Genomic DNA, 6,000 nt, shown 5'->3' on the forward strand with positions numbered 1-6,000 from the left:
AAGCTACGTCTAGTCTTTAAATTTGAGCGTATCAAAGACGAAATAAAAAAAAAAAAAACAAAACAATAAACTCAATAAGATTCATAAAAAATAGTTGATTGCGACACTAAGATTTATTATCTGGTAACTAAAGAAATATATACAAAAGAAGAAATAAAATGGATCTAGAGGAAAATGGTCGAGGAAAGAGAATCTATTGAAGAAGGTAGGTGTGAAATTAAAGTTGACTGAGAAAGTTTGACATCTTGAGAGTATAGTGGAGCCAATCAGTGGGTAGCTACATGATCTTCTCAATTTGGATTTCTTTTTATATTGTGAATATTTTGTATGTTGTAAACTATATATTTTTTTGAAATAATTAAATTTATCGATATTCAAATATTGATATTCCTAATAATTCCATGTTGTGATTATTTCTATTATATCCTACAAATATTGTAAAACCCCGAGTTTTTTATTTGTATCTCAAAAAAAATAAAATAAATATAGTGAAATTTCGAGAAAATCCTGAAAGTGGGACTTAGGGTAAAACTGTAGGATTTTGTTATAATCATTTTTAATAAAATTTGATCTTACCTTTGAATTCAAAATGATCGAAAAACATACTTTAGCCTGTAAGTACGCTCAAATACGACTTCGAACAGAAAAATCCTCGATTACCGAGTCGGACCAAACTAAAATAATGACTTTTTACTAGAGAAAAAATTGTAAAGATTCAATTACACCATTGGGTTTGTAACGAAAAATTATTGATCATGGACTATTTACTTATCATTTTTGGAGTCCAAAAAGTCGAACTATCGTCAAAAATGAAAACGACGTCAATTTTAGGGTCCCATTGGGCCAAAAATGTAAATTTTTGTTAGAGATAGAATTTGTATAAATTGACCATACCATTAGATCTAGAATGAAAAATTAGAAAAAATAGAGTATTTATTCATCACTTTTGAAGTTCGGACAGTCAAGTTAACGTCGATCGAAACAATAGGCAAAATACTGATTTCGTTTTAAGACTTTATATAAATAAAATTTTTAATTTTTTTATATTTATCATCATCCTCTAGCGTCCAAAAACCATTTATTTTTTAAACTTTATTTTTCTCCCGATTTTTCAACTCTAATTCATCGCAAATGATCCGTCTTCGACCTTCAACGTAGAAGAGAAAATTGTCTGCAACCTCGTTCTCTACAAAATCCACCCAAGTTCCTTCTGTTTTCTCGCCTTTTTCACCTCTTATCGTCAAAAATCAGCCGTATATATATATATATATATATATATATATATATATATGGGGGTTTCGCAACTTCGACATCTGATTTCATCCATTTCGAGATCAAACTGTCCTCCGTCGTAGAAGGGAGAAAGGACGACGGTGTCGAGATCTTTAAAACTACTGGGTTAGATTCAAAAATCAGTCATCTCGAAGTTTGAACTACCTCGATTTTTGTGCACGTGCTTCAATTCCGCTGCCTAGAGATTGTAAGGAACTCTCAATTTCTATTAGTAATCGTATATTGTGAAAATTGCATTTAGGATTTTATTAAAAATTTGTGATGTGTTTCCAAAAATATAGAATTTAATTGGTTATTTCAAATTCATACCAGAACTTGCATATTTGATATGTTTAATTGGATTTTATAACAAATAATACGTGGGTAGGATATTTCACCGGGTTATGTCTATTAGTTGAGTCCTATGTACTGCTCGAACCCCATTTTGATTTAAGTTTTGTACTTTTTCAATGTTATTGATTAAAATGAATTTCATAGTTGAAAAAATGATTTAATATTCAATGAAATCATACTGAGTTGATGAATATCAGAAAGTGAATATTTTTTTAAGAGATAGAAAACTATAAAAATTGAAAAAAGGGAAAAAGGATATGAAATGGTAAAATGTCATAGTCACACCCGAGGGTGATGTCTGCATTTTATATTGTTGTGTTGTGTGTAGGTTGGTGAACGGATATCCAGGGATAATGTTACTGGTTGCATGTTTATTTACTTTCTATTAGCGCGAGGAGCTTTTTACTTTTTCGTTCCGTTATTTAATTTAGGCCGAGTGGCCACAGTTGCATTGTAAGTGTAGACACCCCAATTTGAACGGACCCCCACTCGAAAGGGCCCAAAAATAACAAATTTTCAATAAAATTGGCCAACAGGCCTCAAAAGTCCGAATCACTCAAATATGGCATTATGATCGAATCGAGGCCCCTGAGACCTCTTAGTGGTCTAGTGAGCCCACCAAAAGGACTTGACCTACCCTACACCTTTCCAACTTCCACCAGCTCCACTCCCAAAACAAAAATACTCGATTTTTCAATAAATTCACTAACGGGCCTAAAAAGTCCGATTTGCCAACACGTGGCATTTTAATCAATCCAATGATCCCCAAAATCCCTAAAAGAATAAATTATACAAAATGAGACTTGGGATACTTATCACTTTCCACAACCTTCATCGCTCATGAAAGCGCCCTCGATCCGCGGAGTGCGCGGATCCGCTTTTGACCCTTGAGGTTTGGGAGTCGCCACCTAGTTATTACGGTCTAGGAATCTAACTTTGACTCTAAAAGGTAAATAAACTAATCTACGAAAGAAAAATACGGGTTCGGGTATCACGTTACGGGGTTGGAAGGTGTTAGGCACCAACCCCGTCCGGCAAACGTCAGTCTCTACTTATCCCAAATAAGACTACATTGCTAACAAAAAAAGAAATTTTACCTTCGAACGCAACGATTATATTTCCTCAGATCTGATAAAATCGCTCATTGTACTGTACTCCTTGTTTCGTTCTGTATCCGGATCTGATTTCTAATCTCCGAGACAAGGTATCTCTTTCTTAGATCTGGATTCTTCGAATTTTTTTATGGATTTTGGGATGTTTTTGAAGGGCTTCTAGGTATTTTTTAAGCTGAAATCGAAGTATGGGTATTAGGTAAGGAGTTGGGGCTTCAAAATTAGGATTTATGGGAGGCTAGGGAAGCTTTTTCACCTACTTCTCTTAGGGTTTATTATTTGATCCAAAAATAGGTTGTGAGGACCCCTATTTATAAATTTTTTTAAGTGTTTGTTTAGATAGAATTAGTGTTTAATTATAATTCTTTTAGTTAGAGTTATATTTTAATTATAATTATTTTAGGTAGAGTTATATTTTAGTTAGAATTCTATTAAATAGAGTTATTATTTAATTATGATTGTTAAATAGAATTATTATTTAATTAGAACTCTATAAGGGTTTTGACTTTTGGTTTTATTTGATTGACTTTAAGATTTTGACTTTAGTCTTACTTGATTGACTTTAATTCTTGACTTTAGTCTTACTTGATTGACTTTAATTTTTTGGAGAACCCCCCTCTATTATATCTTTAATTCTTTGGACCTCCAAATAGAGGGGTCCTTGAATAAATATCTTTGCAACCATCAACAATTTTACCTGAGAGCCTGATTGATCGATTTTTTTTTGTTCAAATTTTTAAATTAATTTTATTAATGTTTCAATTTAATTATTTAATGTTTTATTTATTAATTTCGAAAATTTTAATTATAAAAATTATAAAAATTATAAAATTATCGTTTTGCCCTCGGAGAGGACTTTTGCGTTTCAAGTCGATTTTTGATGTTCTAGGATGTTTTAGAATCGATTTTTCGTAAGGAATTCAATAAGAATATTAATTTGTGTCATGTATGAAATGGTTGTGAACTTTATGAGGGGTATTTTCATAATTTTGTCAAATTCTATGAAAATTAACAAAATGATTTATTTAGTTTCAATTTGTTGTTTTATGTGTTTGAATAGGTTTTCCTAAGTGTAACGTAGGCTATAGGAAAGTTTTGATGTTAGGGGTATTTTGGTAATTTGATCATTTTTTAGTGATTTTTATCGTGAAACTTCTTTTTTCTAAAAAATGATGATTTCTAAGTTTCTGAGGTCATATTTTCCTTGCGTAGCGTGGTTTCTAAGGTTTTGTCAGTTCGAGATACCTCATCCAGATTTCTGAAACATATCTAGTAATAAAACAAAGCATTGGAATAACATCCATCATTGGGAACCATTGCGATCGCGATGACGAGTTGATTAATCAGGTGAGTGGAAAAATGGGGTGTCTACAGCTCCGCTTCCTAATCAAATTATCCAAATCCCATCTAAAGCCCACGAACCCTCAACACATACAAAATGCGTTTCTCACCTTTACCCCTAACCTAAATTTAATCCCACATCACCTAAAACATACCCACCCTTGAAAACCTAATCCAAAATGACCCCAACCAATTCCTAAAATCCAAAACCCTTCCTAGAACCCAAGCCCTTATCCATATCCAACCCATTAACCCTAACCCACATCAAACCAATCATCACTTTTTCATAAAAAATGACACATGCCATCACCTCATCTCACTTCCCTTTTCAAACCACCAACTCCCATCTCCTTCTCTAAAAAAATCACATCAACTCATACCCCCTAACCTACTATCATCACTTCCTACTAACCAACCATCACCTTCTCCTAATATACCCTTATCATTGAAAGCGCCCTCGATCCGCGGGGTGCGCGGATCCACTTTTGACCCTTGAGGTTTGGGAGTCGCCACCTAGTTGTTAAGGTCTAGGAACCAAACTGACTCTAAAAAAGGTAAACTAATCTACGAAAGAGAAAAAGAGTCCGGGGATCACATTACGGGGTTGGAAGGTGTTAGGCACCAACCCCGCCAGGCCAAAGCCGATCTCTACTAACTTCCCAAATAAATCACATTGCTAAAAACCTAGATAAAAATAAAAATAAAAAAATTTCATACCTTTCTGATAGCAAGGATTTTGTTTCCTCAGATCTGACAAAAAATAGCTCCTTGTACTATACTCCCTTGCTTCGTTCTGTCTCCGGATTTGATTTTGGATCTCCGAGGTAAGGTATCTCCTTATTTTTGTATCTGAACTCTTCAAGTTTATTGCGGATTTTGGGATGTTTTTGGAAGGCTTTTAGGCGTTTCTTATGCTAAAATCGAAGGAGGGATGTTAGGTAAGGAGTTGGGACTCCAAAACTAGGGTTTATGGGAAGTTAGGGGGCTTTTAGACCTACTTCTCTTAGGGTTTATGATTTGATACGAAAATAGGGTGTGAGCACCTCTATTTATAGATATTTTTAGGGGTTGATTTGGATAGAGTTAGTATTTAATTAGAGTTCTTTTAATTAGAGTTGTGTTTTAGTTAGACTTATTTTAGGTAGAATTGTGTTTTAATTAGAATTGTTTTAGGTAGAATTATTTTTAAGTTAGAACTTTATTAGATTGAATTATTATTTAATTAGAACTCTATTATGACTTTTGGTCTTATTTGATTGACTTTTTATGTTTTGACTTTAGTCTTAATTGATTGACTTTTAATATCTTGACTTCAGTCTTGCTTAATTGACTTTAATTTTGACTTTAGTCTCACGTGATTGAATTTAATACCTTGACCTTAGTCTTTCTTGATTGACTTTTAATTTTTGGAGAACCCCCCTCTAAAATATCTTTAATTCTTTGGACCCCCAAATGGAGGGGTCCTTAAAGAAATATCTCACGAACCCTCAACAATTTTACTTGAAAACCCGGTTGATCGATTTCTTCGGTTCAAAATTTTAAATTAATTTCATTAATATTTCACTATAATTATTTAATGTTTTATTTATTAATTTCGAATTTTTTAATTATAAAAATTGTGAAATTATCATTTTGCCCCCGGAGAGGACTTTTCACGTTTTAAGTCGGTTTTTAATGTTCTAGGATGTTTTAGAATCGATTTTCCGTAGGGAATTCAATGGAAATATTAGTTTGTGTCATTTATGAAATTTTTTGTGTGAAATGATCATGAACTTTATGAGGGGCATTTTCGTAATTTTGTCAAATTCTGTTAAAATTGGTGAAATGATTTATTTGGCTCCGATTTGTTATTTTATGTGTTCGAGAGAGTTTTCCTAAGCGTAACGTAGGCTCTAGGGTTGTTTTGAGGTTAGGGGTATTT

Source organism: Akebia trifoliata, chromosome 13 (genome assembly GCF_017979445.1).
Source record: "Akebia trifoliata isolate Shusen 1 chromosome 13, ASM1797944v1, whole genome shotgun sequence".
NCBI lineage: Eukaryota > Viridiplantae > Streptophyta > Magnoliopsida > Ranunculales > Lardizabalaceae > Akebia > Akebia trifoliata.